This window comes from Myotis brandtii, unplaced genomic scaffold (assembly GCF_000412655.1).
Source record: "Myotis brandtii unplaced genomic scaffold, ASM41265v1 scaffold2, whole genome shotgun sequence".
In the NCBI taxonomy this organism is placed as follows: domain Eukaryota; kingdom Metazoa; phylum Chordata; class Mammalia; order Chiroptera; family Vespertilionidae; genus Myotis; species Myotis brandtii.
The window spans coordinates 1,636,054-1,652,029 of record NW_005357451.1 but is presented as its reverse complement, the minus strand read 5'-3'; the positions used below and the strand labels follow the sequence as shown (position 1 = coordinate 1,652,029).

The 15,976-nt window shown below is 38.1% G+C and overlaps 1 protein-coding gene across 3 annotated transcripts in view; it reads right to left on the bottom strand.

Annotated features, from left to right (window-relative positions):
• The window catches only part of DACH2 (dachshund family transcription factor 2), a 717,141-nt gene that overhangs the window by 399,387 nt on the left and 301,778 nt on the right, over positions 1 to 15,976 (bottom strand). The window lies entirely within an intron of this gene.

Here is a 15,976-nt window from a genome sequence, read left to right as displayed (position 1 = left end):
TCTTTCACAAGTTGATTGGTGATTTTAACTGATGAGTTGAGGCTAAACTTATAACATTAACCTAACCTAGTCCACTTGCACATTCTTCACCCTAGTGTGAACAGTTCAGGAATTGCAGTAGCAAATGTTAATCCATAAAATAATGAAATAGAAAATCAGTACCTGGCCTTCATCTTGTACCCTAATACAGTCAGTATACTGAATACATCATTTGGAAGCTGTCACTACAATGAAGAGATACATAAGTCTCTTTATAGCATCAAGTCATTCTCAAGTCACTCAATATATTTCAAATATTACTTTCAAATGTTGCCTAATATATTGCTGTTGCTTTTTAGTAGAAATGCAGTTTGCAAAATTGAATAAGAGTTCTTTTGATAAAATACTGCAAAAAATACTACATTAAATAACCCAAGTCACAAAAATGTATGAGGTTCAGATAAAGAACACTTCCAAAAATGACTTTTGGTTCATAAAGAAATTTAAGTTGAATCTTATTCTATCAATTTTGCAGTAGCAAAGCGCTCCATCAATGTAAGAGAAACTCTGATTTTAAATGAAGACAACTTCTAGCAACCTTACACAGAGGTACCATTACCCAGTTCATTTTTCATATACTGCTGGTGTTATTTTCTTTCATTGTACATCAATATTGTATATCAGTCTAGCACAAAAGAGTCTGTTTTTCTCATTTAATGTTTCAATTTTATAAACTGACTCTCCTCTCCCTCTTTCTACTTGATTCTGGGCCATAATTTATTTTATTTAATTCAGTGTTGTTATCTTGTTTGCCCTTGCTCTGTTTTATAGCTAGTGATGAGAGAAATATGCTATTTACTTGAAGTGCCCTAAAGTTCCAAAATCACTGAACAATATTAATCAGAGAACATCCAGTCATTCGAAGAAGGTATGTTAGCTTTTTAAATAATCTTCACCAAATCTGTACTTTTTAAGTGCTTCTTTGGGTCTTTCTACTTGTCAGAACTTGAGCCTACTAACTTTATTCAAGTCCACCTGATTTCTCTTTGTAATTTTCCATTGTAAACATTTCAGTGTTGTCTTCATGGTCATGATCACTTTCAGATGGGCTATATCCAGAAGTAAGCAGCCTGGTGCTCCCTCTACTTCCATATTATGAGCCGGCCATTGACAGTACACTTTGAAAGCTATACGGTTTAAATCATTCTCATCCAAATTTCTTGGTCCATCTCACTGTTTGACGTAGCTCTTTTCCATTAAGCTGACAGGCTTGGGAGGCATTGGAGGCCCCTTAGTCTGGTGGTTCTATCTTACATATCAATATTTAAAAGACTTGGTCAAACTTCCCACCATCAGATCTATATTGGAAAACCCATGGCTTAGATCACAAATGGCTTCATTGTATTTACTGCATATGCCATAAACCTTATTCTTCATCCTAACATTCTTTTTAGTGTATAACTTTTTTATGTTGGTATGATTGTTAGCCTTCCCAACTAGAATGTAAGTCCCATTAAGGCAGCACATATTTCTGGTTTTGTCACTGAATCCTAAGGAATTTTCATAGTGTCTCGCACACAGTAGGATTCAGTAAATGCTTAATTAAATTAGTTCATTAATAATGACAGGAAATATTATCTCACTGTTGCTACAACTTCCAAATATTCCTTACATTGTTCTACTCTCCGTGACCACATGAATCTCAAGCTAGTTGCATTATATAGTCCATCAAATAACTGCTTTTAAGTCTTGGATTCTACAGCCATTATAGAACCTTCAAAATATGTTTCATTCAAATCTGATTATATACAAGGTTAAAGGGTAGTTGCCACTATCTCATGTGTGAGAGGTTCTACAAACTTCAACACCTGCTTAAGGACTAAAAATCTCTGGAGTTGTACATATACAGTGACAATATTACTAATTCAATCATCCAGTAAAGGAATATGTACTAGGTGCCCATTCAGTATGAATCTGGTGTTAGAACTAGGTATGAGAGTCACAAAGGTTAAAATGTAAGCTTGACAAGGTTAAGGGTTTTGGTCTGTTGTTTGATATATTGTAAGGACGTAGAACAGCTTCTGCCTTTGAGGAGCTTATGGCTAGTGATAAAGATTTGTGTTTGACCTGTTCTTTAAAATTTATGATTAACTCTTTAGTGAGTATGATTATGTGATATCCACTTCAAACTAGTTTAGATTTATCGGTGAGCAAAATTCTCATTCAGATGCTTTCATTTTTACAAGAAGACTTGGGCCCCTAGAATAAGTTAATTAGAATCAAGTTTGTGAAAGTGTTCCATACTAATGTAAGATGGTTTCATTTTTACTTTTAGACCTAATGATCCTCTGTAGTAAGATATTCCTAACACTAAATTTCTTGCATTTCCTTTCAAAGAACACAAGCCTGACAGCATGATGAAAGACTATAGAGAGCTCCATAGAATGCTGGTAAAAATCTTCTTGATAGATAATCCTGCCATACTTCTGATCTTTAAGAGCTCTATTAACATTAGGCATATATTTACATATTAATCAAGACAAATAAACATGTGGTGATTTAACCAGAAAACTGTTTTTTAGATGACAATTTAATTAGCATGGGTTGAAAGCTCCATCATTGCAGCATCCTGTTTCTGCTAAAATATTGATTGCATTACTGATTTCAGTAATGCTTTATTTTATAGAGTATAAATAACCATGTAATTACTCTTTAATTAAATGGTAATTGCTTGTTGGCAATTATTTGTTTTCAGTTTAATTACAAGGTTATTTGTACTCTGTAAAATAAAATAGGCCTCTTTTTAAAATTTGCCACCCAAATGGCTCAGTGGATTTATCACCCATAACACCACAAACAAACGTTGTTAAAGTACAAGAAAAACAACCCCATGAAATAGCAAAATTTTAATTAAATAATTCAGCTAAATCTTTGAGACATTCAGCTTTATAGAATCAATATTGTGTGTAACATAAAGAATCATTATTTTCTCTGGGTCCAGATTATCTTTTAACCAAATTTACTTTGGTATGTATTTTACTCTTTTTTCTGCAAACTTCTTTAGAAGAAATGAAATAATATCTGAGCTTCGTGAGATTAAAGAATAATCCAACTTGAAATATAGTATATCCACAGCATTTCATATTTCCGCAGTTGAAGTGAATTATAAAGTGCTACCTTGCCATTTATATACTTTGTAGAGTTGGCAGTTCCCTAAGAGGGAAATTCAGTAGGTCTTCTGTTGTCAACAGGATATGATACATTCTATGATATATTTATTTGAAGTTGTAATAGCTGATATTTTGCTCATTAAGATTATGACATTTCACTGTTGAAATTTTATTTCATGTCATCAGTCATTTATATATGAATCAAGGAGTAACTTAGGTGAGTGATTTTGTTGTTTCAAAGAAAAATATTTTGTTAGTAAATTCATTAATGATGTCATGAGTCTTCAAGATAGTTAATATAAACCATATGGTCACACATGATTTAGTGAGAAATCACAAGTCATGTCATCCTCTTTAATGAAAGTTTGGCTTAAAATTCTTTAAAGAAACACTTGTAACATTCTAGGACAAACTAAACAAATTGCTGAAGATAGAGTGGCAGTTAAAGCAGGTATTAACAACAACTTGTAAAGACCACTGAAGTTGGATTCCTGAAGTGGGCTGTTAATAATGACCTGGGGTTTACTTTTCAGAGCTATCACTGATATTTAAAATCCCTTGGAATGGTTCCTGAATGTGTCATTTTTTTGGATTACATTAGAAGCCATGAAAACAACAAATAACACTCACTTTGAAGGAATTGTTTACTTGACTGTAAAAATGCTACTCTTTAAATGTGCTGTTAAATTAAATGAATCTTTTTGAAAGAATGGAAAGTCTTTTAATTGCATCATGGATTAATAATAACCTCTTAGGTCTGGCATTTATTACAACATTTCAAGGATGCCAATGGTAGTTAAACTCTACTTGACCTTTTAGTGTTTATGAAGAGAAACAAACTCTGACCTCACAGCAACCTGAATCCATCTTCTCTCAGTGTTGGCAAACTGATCACTTTTCTAACTATTGCACTGGATTGTATTCCCAACCAGATCAAAGCCAGTAGCAACCAATTCAGCAAGCCAGAAGTCATCCATGCAAAATGGGCAATTAACATTAATCATATATGAAATTGTTCAAGCTGATAACTGGAACCTTGTCACTATGGTAACTCTCATAAAATGGTGCTTATGTTAAACTGGGCGTCAATCAGCCCTTGGTTCATGGGAACTTAAAATGTGGTTCATCATGTCTCTAGTAGCTATCAATACAAGGAACAAAAACCGCACTGGAGGCAAGGTCATTTATATTCCATTACTATTCACTCCATACTTTAGTCCCTATATGCACATCCAAAACTTAAATTTGGATATATTGAAAGTATCAACATCAGCATTCACTTACAGCCAGGGAAGATAAGGAAAGTACCTTTAATGTAGGGTGTTCAGAGGATGAAGGAAATCCTCTACTTATTAATGAGTCACATATTACAATGTCAAGGATCATGTAGAACAATTCAGATTTATGCATTAATATTATAATTGTAATGAATTGAATTATTTATAGCTTTTATTTTGGTTTTTAATATTCTTGTTTTATTAGTTTTATTTTATTTATTATCATCTAGTGAACACATATATAACAGAGTTACATCTCTTTGGAAAATTGAAACTTTGCAGTAACATGCTAACTGATAATTTTAATATTTTCTTAATATGTATTTTATCACATATAAAAATAGTAGAGCTATTATTTTAAATGGTCATGTTTAATTTCCTTGCTAACCCTGAATTTCTGTTTTTCCTTCAATAAAAAAAGAAATCTGATATAATAAACAATTTAAAGGTTGACTACTTACTTGATAGAAAGTATAACTGTGAAGCTATTTTATACTTCATTTACTTGACTCTGCTCCCTATTTAAATTAAATGTGCTCTAGGCTCGTGTCAGGACCTTTAAACAAGATCTCTCTTTGTCATAAATTGAATTTTAATACAATTCTTAGTATAATTAACAAAGATTATATAAAAGACATGCTGACGAATGACTGGGATTCTTAGCAGCCTCTTTTTGCTCTGCTTGTGTAATTCATATTAGCATCAGTGGAATTAATACACCTTAGTAAATCTTACAATAAATCAAATTAAATAAATATTTGTCATTCTAAGGCATATCATATCAATGTCAGACACATGTTTTAAAATAACGGCATTCTTGAATTCAAAGAGTATATCACCATGTAAAACTTCTAATATTAAGGGAATGGATAAGAAGTTATCCATTCTTTTGGATATATCCTACATATGCCTCTCCAAATCCCACTCTCCACACCTCCCTTCCCTTGCTTTGCTAGCGATACAGGCATGATTTCAGTTACCAAAACTATAAACTTAAGGATAATTTTGATTCTCCCTCATTCTCTCCTTTCATCTTCAATCTTTAATATTTTGGTTCCAGTGCGATATACGTTGTAAATTTCCATCTTTATCTATTCTTATGTCTAGCAACGTAATTCAGGCCCTCATCACTTCATGTCCAAGTTATTTTAAATAGGTGGCTTCATTGTTCCAATCCATTCTATATAAACTGTGCTATGAATTTTGGAGAAACATCTCTTTCATTATATAATCTTTTACTGAGTCTAGAACATTCAATATTTCCTGACTGCATATTATAAAATAAAATCTAAATGCCTTTGTCTAGATACCTGCCTTAATACATTTCTTCCCTTTTCTCCAATTATTTCTTAAATGAGTCTTCTACTCCAGCTAGGTAAGTCAATTCACTATCTGCTATGCATAATATTTGACCCTAGACCATTTTCTTTATGGAATATCTTTAAGGTATTAGGGTTCCTGGGAAAACATCTTGCTAATTTTCACTGCCTTAGGAAGGCTTCAGTATAACCTGCTGAAACTGCTGCTATTTTTCTGTAAGGTCACTGCCTTTTGCTTTGTATCATAGCAAAAGCTTTCTTTAGCACAAAGGGCACTTTAGTACTAGCATTAGGGAGCTTGTTACAACAAGCCTAAATATTGTTTTTCATGTATGGCAAGTGAAGTCCCATTGATAATTGTCAGTCTGTGTATAGTCCCATGGTGATCTCTATAGTTAAAATTTCAAGTTTGAATGTCAATCAGAAAATGCAGGAGCAGGGTATTAATATCACAACTCAAGAGAGCTTAGAAGTTAAGCAAGGCATTTAGGAAGTCAATCACTATTAACCTCTATGTTTAGGGATACAGTCTTAGAGCACACATTCAATTAGTGATATGAAGGTCTGGGTGGAGGTGCAAAGGGGGGTTTAATTGGGGATTTGTGTAATACAGTCAACAATGAAATATAAATTAAAAAAAAGAAATACAGAAGACAGTTTCCAAGCTGATTTATGATCTTTTTTTAAAAGTTCTGCTCTACATGGATAAATAGTAGCAACTCATCTACACTAATAAAAGAGAAATATGTAAATTGACCATCACTTTGTGACACCCACCAGCCAATCAGGAGTATGCAAATTAGTGGCACAAAGATGGTGGCGGCCACAGTGCCAGCAAAGCAGGTGAGAGGCTTGGATCACCCCTGGCAACGGAGGAAGCCAAGCTTCCTGCCCGCCTGGGCCGGCCGCCAAAGGAGGGGCCTGTGGGTGGCAGCCATGGAGCAGGTCAGAGTGTGCTAGAGGCTTGGGTCGCCAGGGGAACCCCAAGCTTCCTGTCTGCCCTGGCCAGCCGCTGAAGGAGGGGCCTATGGACGGCTGGCATGGAGCCAACCTGAGCACAGGAGGCTTAGGTTGTTTGGTCCAGCCGCTGAGGGAGGGGCCTGTAAACAGCCGTCAGCCCCTCACCCAGGCTGGCCAGGCACCCCAGCAGGGACTCCCACCCTGAAGGGGGTGTAGCCATCCTGAAAACAGCCCTCAGCCCCCACTCAGCTGGCCACGCCCCCCCAGCGGGGACCCTCACCCCATGGGGGCTTGGCTGGCCTGAAAACTGCCCCAGCCCCTTGCCCAGGCCAGCACCATCCCCAGTGGGGACCCCCATCCTAATGGGGGCATGGCCAGCCTGAAAACCACCACAGACCCCTTGCCCAGGCTGCCCAACCCCCAAGGGAACCCCCACCCTGATCCAGGACACCATTCAGGGCAAACCAGCTAGCCCCCACCCATGCACCAGGCCTCTATCTATACTAATAAAAGGGAAATATGCTAATTAGACTGGCAGTAGATTTGCATATTATCCTTTTATTATATAGGACTAGTGGCCCGGTGCACTAAATTCGTGCACAGAGGGGGGCTTCCCTCAGCCCATCCTGCACCCTCTCCAATTGGGGACCCCTTGGGGGATGTCTGACTGCTGGTTTAGGCCCAATCCCGCAGTCGGACATCCCTCTTGCAATTTGGGACTGCTGGCTCCTAACCACTCACCTGCCTGCCTGCCTGATCTCCCCTAACTGCCTCTGTCTGCCTGCCTGATTGTCCCAACCCCTCTGCCTGCCTGCATGATCACCCACAACTGCCCTCTTCTGCCAGCCTGATCTTGTCCCAAAGGCTTTCCCCTGCCGGCCTGATCTCACCCTCAACTGCCTCTGCCTGCCTGATCTCGTCCCCAGCTGCCCTCCCCTGCTGGCCTGATCTCACCCCCAACTGCCTTTCCCTGATAGCCTGGTTGCCCCCAATTGGCCTCCCCTGCCAGCCTGATCTCGCCCCCAGCTGCCCTCTCCTGCAGGCCTGATCTTGCCCCCAACTGCCCTCCTCTGCCAGCCAATTTGGTTCCGATTGGTCAGTTTCTATGCCAATCAGCATCTCTGGGCCTATCACCGGGGCCTGATCAGAAAGGCGGAGCTGATTTGCAGCCCCAGTGGAGGCTTAGAGAGAAATGGAGGCACAGCTGCTGGCCAGACTGGGAGAGAAAGAGAGAGGCAAGTGCTGATCAAAAGCTGCCACAGAGGCAATGGATCAGTCCCTGCTTCTCTCTTAAAGCCTCTCTCTGGCCCTGATTCGCAGCCCCCTCAGCAGTCAGTGCTGGGGCTGACTTCCAGTTGGTCGAGCCTTGGTTGTTACTGGTTGTTATGATCCATGGTTTTTATATATTAGTATGTAAAACAGGATATTGTAAAAAATTTGTTACAAAATTTTTATTAAGATGTTTCTTATATATCCTTATATTGGCTGGGCCGCAAAAAATATTCACTGTGGGCCACATATGGCCTACAGGCTGCTAGTTTGACATGCTTGCACTGGAGCATTGATACATTATTAGCATGCTTTTCTAAAAAGTTATTTTTCTTCTTATATTATGGTTTCCACAAGGCCACACAATTCAAAAGTCCAGCAAGGGACTGTGAACTCAGAAACTCTGAATTTATCTGTATCATTGATTTCATTTGTGATGTGAAACTCAACCACTCTATGCTTCAGTTTCATCATCTGCTAAATGAGTACCAACATTATTGATTCAAGGAATTATGAGAAATTGTAAACTCATCTTTCTAAAATCCTCCATAATAAAATAATGTACAAGAAAGAGAAAGAAACAACCAATGTGTAAGCATCTTTGAGCAGAATTTTCCAATTTTAAATAGGTTTTCAATTTGTATAGTAATGGTGTGTTGCACCATACAATTTCTTTGATAATGTTTTTTTACAGAGGTGTCCCTAAAGCTCTTTTATTTCCCATTTTTAGCTGTTCTAAATAAAAAACACTATTACTTCCAGCATTCAATTCATCAAAACATCCTTCTACTTTACTGTATTTAAGTAAACAAACAATAAATCCAACATCTGGCAGATTACTTTTCTATTTCCCTCTATCGTCCCCTCACCCAATGTGAATAAACTCTTCCTATAAAAAAAGAATATTTTCCTAAACCAATGGCACATTCCCCCATAACTATAACATATATTTTCTTTAATGGTAAAAAATAAAGTCAATGTAATTTGCATATCTCCTTTTTGAGATAAAATAATATTTAGCGAGGTCAAAATGTCAGAGGATTTGAAGTTCTTAAACACTTTTGGCAATTTAACCCCATCAATGGAGTGTACTGAGAGCAATGAAAAATCAACCTCATGATAGAATTGAGGATGACCCTACTCTAACCCTCCTTCCAGCTTCAGAGCAACAAGGCATTTTCTACATGTGCACAGCACTTTCATCTTTTCAGGTATTGTAAAAATGTCAATGAAATCCATCTCAGCGCCATGGTAAAGGAAGCAGTTTGCCCTATTCTGCCTATTGCAAAAATTAAATGTAAATAGAATATAGCTATATGTCTAGACTCTCAGTTTCTTGATGGCAGGGACTATATCTTATTTATTGTGACTAACGTAGTTCTTGGTACAAATAAAACATAAGGAAGGAAGGAAGGGAAGGAAGGAAGGAAGGAAGGAAGGAAGGAAGGATGAGAGGGAGGGAGGGAGGGAGGGAGGAAGGGAGGGAGGGGAGAAGGAGGGAAAAAGAGAAGGGGAAAAAGGAGGGAGGGTTAAGATAATTATTTTGAACATTTTGCCAGGATACTTCATAAGGTGCATTTTTGTGAGATTCCTTTCGCATTTTAGAGGTAGAAATAAGACCCAAATATATTGATTTTCTCTTGAAGTCTCCCAGAACTTGTTTAAAATACCAAAATTAACAGGTGATAGGGTTATCAATTAGTGCAACAGGAAGGAAGCACACTGAATATTTTTGAAATCTAAATTTAGAAATGAAACTTTTTTTTTGAAAATTAAGAAGATAAAAAAACTGAAAAATATTTTCCTTTAGTTTCTTATTTAAATGAAAGGATTGATTCTAATTGAAATGCACTTGGTTAGGAAAGCTATCAACAAGTTTAGCTTGAAACCTGGGGAAGCGAGGTCAGCAAGGTAACACAGTTTCTATTTAATTCTCAATTTACATTAAACCACAGGAAAATTAATCATTCTAAATAAGCTTCAAAGTAACTGAGGAAGGAAGGGGTTTTGTATTTTCCTAAGCCCTTGCTGAGAGGCTATTGTATCCTTTCTCTTCCTGTCTTCCAGAAAGTTACTGGTTGCATTTAACTTAAACTATTCATTTACCCTTCAGATATAACATATTATGAGATGCTTTTCAATGAATATTAGCCTCTAAAGAGTACAAACTCTCTGACAGTTTCGTTTAAATTATGTGGATACACGAGCATTTTGCAAAACCATTTTCCCAGCTGCACACATTATAATTTATACATTAAATACAACAGGGTTTCACCTTAGGCATCCTGCCAAGAATAATCATATTAGGTCTTTTTATACTTTAGTAAAATGATAATTATAAATGTGAAAATAGCAGCAAAGAAAAGGTGTTAAAAAGAATTTTGAATAATCTCCCCCAGTTGAACACAGGAAGGCTGATGAAGGACAGAAATTGTTGAGGGTAAGGGGCAAATCATTTTGGGTAGGGGGTGAGAGCTAACATGCCAAGTGCAAAGCATGACATACTAAACTGAAGGTGGGCTAGCTCTGTCTAATCGTCGCAAGCACAAACAAGCCTGCCTTTGTGCTGAAAGGACAGGAAAACTCACACATTCCCCATTGGAATTCATTGGTTAAAAGCCAGCAATGAAATTTACATGCAAAAGATTACTTACTGCTTGTACTTCCCAGGAGTTGGGGCTATCTAACAACTTAGCAACTATATTTTCCCTGAAGATAAATAGTATGTTCATTTAATTTGTCTTTTGTTACAACCTGAATGTGTATAATCTAATCTTAGAGTCTCTTCCTCCACACTACAGGTGCTTCCCTTTTGCTAATTAAACATTAACATTGTGCAATTGTTGGTGCTCTAAAATCGGTTGTTAATCACCTCTGACTAGGAAGATTGCAGAAAGTCTAAGTTGTGTTCCAGAAAAAAATTTCAATAAATACAAGATGTTTCCGTCCTCTAAAACATTACACTGGAAGTTTACAGTTTATTTTTCAAGATTTCTACTTTAAATGGCATTGTTTTGCTACAACTTTATTCCTTGAAGGAGTGAGTAGGAGTGTGATATATGGATAAAGGATGTCCCTAAAGGAAGTATGTCATATTATTTAGGACCTCAAGTCAAAGTTAAAGGCAGGGGATTTTTCCCAAATTTTACACATCTTGTCAGAAAATTCCTTTTATTTTTCTCCTGAAATGTACTGGTTAATGTTAAGGTTTACATGCTCCTATGAGCAACATCCATAACTCCAAGTAGTACTTTTAATATATGTACAAAAGGATATGGGTTTAAAGAGAATACAGACAAAAACATGAAATTCAGGAGTCAAATGTAGGTATGAGTGTGTGTACAAGTACATAAAATGAAAATCAGGACCCAAGTGAGATAAAAATATCCTGAATTGGATCCCTAGTCTATAATTTGGGATCTGAAAGCAGTGATGTGCTTGAACGAACTTGTACCAGCTTCTAAGCAGGAACTGTGTGTCAATTCCTAACTTCACATTGAGGATCTCAGGTTGGTGGCTTGAAATAGGCCACGGTGAGAGTGTTTACACTATGGAAATCAGCAAAAACTACAGATCTGACATCCACTCCCAGCCTAAGGCCCAGCCAGTTAAATATTTACCAGCACACAACTGTCTGAAAAGAAAGCACTGTGGACATGATTTCTAAATCAAATAATTCTTCATTTGACCTTGCCATTTTAATTGTTTATATAATTTAAAATAAAACCATTATGTCTACAATGAAAAATCATGAAGGCCCTGGCTGGTAACTCAGTTGGTTAGAGCCTTGTCCTGATATTCCAAGGTTGTGTGTTCGATCCCGTCAGGGCACATACAAGAGTCAACCAATGAATGAATAAATAAGTGAAACAACAAAATTTGATGTTTCTCTCTCTCTAAAATCAATAAATATATATTTTTTAAAGCATGAAGAAAGACATTGTAAAGTTTCTTATATTAAAAAATCTTAAGTATTAGAAACATATATGTGTTCCAAAACATGGAAAACTCCTTTTCTAAATATTTAGTAGTAAAGAAAAAGAGCATCATTAAAGGCATGAAAGCATTACAACAGATGTGGAACTGCCATTATTATCTCTAGGGTCTTGTGCAAGTCACCTAAACCCTCTGGACTCCATCTATATATATAAAAGCCTAAGCGACCTTTAGGACCGGAATGACTGGAAAACCGGAACAACCGGTCGACTAGTCGCTATGATGCGCACTGACCACCAGGGGGAAGACACACAATGCAGGAGCTGCCCCCTGGTGGTCAATAGGCTCCCACAGAGGGAGCACCACTCAGCCAGAAGCCGGTTTCACGGCTGACAAGCGCAGCTGTGGTGGCAGAAGCCTCTCCCGCTTCCGTGACAGCACTACTGGGAGATGGCAGCGGTGGCGGCAGGCACAGTGGGGCCGGGATGAGCAGCAATGGAGCTGTGCCCTGCCCAAGTTGGAACTGTTCCCTGGCCTCCTGCTGCTTTGGCAATGCTAAATCCCTCAGGCCAAAGGCAGTCCAACATCCCCCCGAGGGGTCCTGGATTGCAAGAGGGTGCAGGCCAGGATGAGGGACCCCACCCATGCATGAATCCATGCACTGAGCTTCTAGTTCCTCTATATTTGTACACTGAAAATGTTAGCTTGAATGACTTCTTTTAGTCTTTATATTTGATATTATAGAAACTTTATGATAATACCATGGTAACTTCAATTTTCCCTTTTAATGGGAGGAAATAACAGTAAGGATGGCTTATGTGGAATTTACTTATATATATAATTTCATAATATACAAAATCTATTACCACATTGTAGATACAAAATAATTAGACATTTACATGCAATAAACATTAATATTTCAAGAAAAATATTATAATATAACCCAAAATGTACTAATATAGCATAATATCACAAAAATTGTAGGAAATATTAAAAATCTACTAATAACAGGATTGCTTCTATTATATTCTAAAATATTTTTTTCCTCTGGCTCTATTTTTGTTCATCAGTTTATGTTGTTTATTATATTCCATAAATGAGTGAGATCATGTGATATTTATCTTTCTCTGACTAGCTTATTTCGCTTAGCATAATGCTCTCCAAGTCCATCCATGCTGTTGCGAATAGTAGGAGTTCCTTCTTTTTTACAGTAGTGTAGTATTCCATTGGGTAGATGTACCACAGTTTTTTTTTTAATCCACTCATCTCCTGATGGGTACTTAGGCTGTTTCCAAATCTAAGCTATTGCAAATTGTGCTGCTATGAACATAGGGGTGCATATATCCTTTCTGATTGGCATTTCTGATTTCTTGGGATCTCAATACCAGATCTCAAGCTATATTACAAAGCCACTGTTCTCAAAACAGCCTGGTACTGGAACAAGAACAGACATATTGACGAATGGAAGAGGACAGAGAACCCAGAAATCTACCCAAGCCATTATGCTCATTAATATTTGACTAAGGAGACTAGAGCATACAATGAAGTCAAGACAGCCTCTTCAATAAATGGTGTTGGGAAAATTGGACAAATACATGCAAAAAAATGAAACTGGACCACCAACTTACACCATACACAAAAATAAACTCAAAATAGATAAAGGTTTTAAATGTAAGATGGGAAACCATAAAAATCTTAGAAGAAGCTATAGGCAGCAAATAGCAGACATTCGTCATAGCAATATCTTTACTGATACAACTCCTAAAGCAATGGAAACTAAGGAGAAAATAAACAAATGGGATTACATCAAAATAAAATGCTTCTGCACAGCAAAAGAAACCATCAACAAAACAAGAAAGCCCACTGCATGGGAGAACATATTTGCAAATGTTATCTCTGATAAGGGTTTAATCTCCAAGATTTATAGGAAACTCATACAATTTAACAAAAGATAAGCAATCCAATTAAAAAAAAATGGGCAAAGGACCTAAATAGACAATTTTTGAAAGAGGACATACAGAAGGCCAACAGACATATGAAAAAATGCTCAAAGTCATTAATCATCCTAGAGATGCAAATCAAAACGACAATTAGGTACCATCTCACACCTGTCAGAATGGCTATCATCAACAAATCAACAAATGACAAGTGCTGGCAAGGATGCGGAGAAAAAGGAGCCCTTGTGCACTGCTGGTAGGAATGCAGACTGGTGCAGCCACTGTGGAAAGAAAGTATGGAGTTTCCTCCAAAAATTAAAAATGGAACTCCCATTTGACCCAGTAATCCCACTTCTAGCCTTATTTTGAATTTAATATCAACTCCCACCCCTTTGAAGTCTCAGTTTCCTCATTTGATCTTACTACATTATCAAGAATTATCTTTTTTTTTTTAATATGGGGAGAGTGGCTCCAGCATTTGGACAGGTTCAAGCCTCGGACGAATGAGAGGGCACAGTCCTCTCATGGAGAAGCCAAGTGTAAGTCCCAGTGTGGAGGGCAAAGCCCTCCCAGCACAATTATAGCCAAAGGCTATAGTTGTAAGCTTGACATTATGGTCCGAACCAGTGGTCCCAGGTGGCTAAGTCATATAGGCTGCAGGAGGTGTAGCAAGCGCTAGCAAAACAAAGCTTTATAGAGTTCAAGTGCAAGTAATTGAGTAGATTTGAAACTCGTGAGAACATTGTAAACATCTTGACGATGCCCTTACTTGCCTTGTGGAATCTGGCTATGAAATAAAGACTCAGCTTGCAGGTTGTGGCACTGTCTCTCCATCCTAGAACAGTGTCCCATCTAGCCCCAGATTTATTCTCTTGTCTGTCTTCTTTAATCATTCACTGCCCCCCCCAGCCTCACCCTTGGCTGTGCTGAGCACGACACATTTATATATTAACTATCCACAATGGACAGCATATTAAACCAATTATATTCTGATCAACAATGTCCTTAACTTAGTTAGAATGAGCTATTTCAAATTTGAAATAGTTTTTTATAATTTAAGTTGGATATTTCAAAATAAATAAATAGCCTAACACACACTAATGCACAAAACTTCTAGATAAGATTTTTATATGATGCAAACATTTAAAATATTGACCAAATTTTAAAGCTCTCTACGTATATATTACTAAAGAAATACAGCCCTAACCAGTTTGGCTCAGTGGATAGAGAGTCAGCCTATGGACTGAAAGGTCCCAGGTTCAATTCCGGTCAAGGGCATGTACCTTGGTTGCTGGCACATCCCCAGTGGGAGGTGTACAAGAGGCAGCTGATCAATGTTTCTCTCTCGTTGATGTTTCTAATTCTCTATCCCTCTCCCTTCCTCTCTGTAAAAAGTCAATAAAATATATTTTTTAAAAAAGAAAAAGAAATACAAAGCAAGTAAGTTATCAGCCTCAATACCCAGAAACAAATATTTAAAAGTAATCTACACTAATAAAAGACAAAGATGCTAATTGACCGTAACTTTGCTACGCCCAAGCCACGCTCACCAGCCAATCAGAGTGACTATATGCAAATTAACGCAACCAAGATGGCGGCCAGCAGATACTGAGCTGGAGCAAGCAGGAGGCTTGGTTGCCCAGGCGATGGAGGAATCCAAGATTCCTGCCTGCTCTGGCCGGCTGTGGACTCTGCAAAAGGCAACAAAGTTTCAATTATAGAAGCTAAATAAATCCCAGATACCTGCTTTCAGCCAGGGCTGGTGGCTTCCAGTACAGCGGTGGTGGTGGGAGCCTCTCCCGCCTCCTCAGCAGCGCTAAGGATGTCCGACTGCAGCTAGGCCTGCTCCCCACTGGCAAGTGGACATCCCCTGAGGGCTCCTGGGCTGCCAGAGGGATGTCTGACTGCCAGCTTAGGCCCAATCCCCCGGGGAGTGGGCCTAAGCCAGCAGGTGGTCATTCCCTGAGGGGTCCCAGACTGCGAGAGGGCATAGGCCAGGCTGAGGGACCCTCCTGAGTACACAAATTTTTGTGCACTGGGCCTCTAGTCTCTCTATATAAAAGCCCAGCGACTGTTACAGCAGAATGACCAAAACAACCAGTCGCTATGAAGCACACTGACCGCCAGGG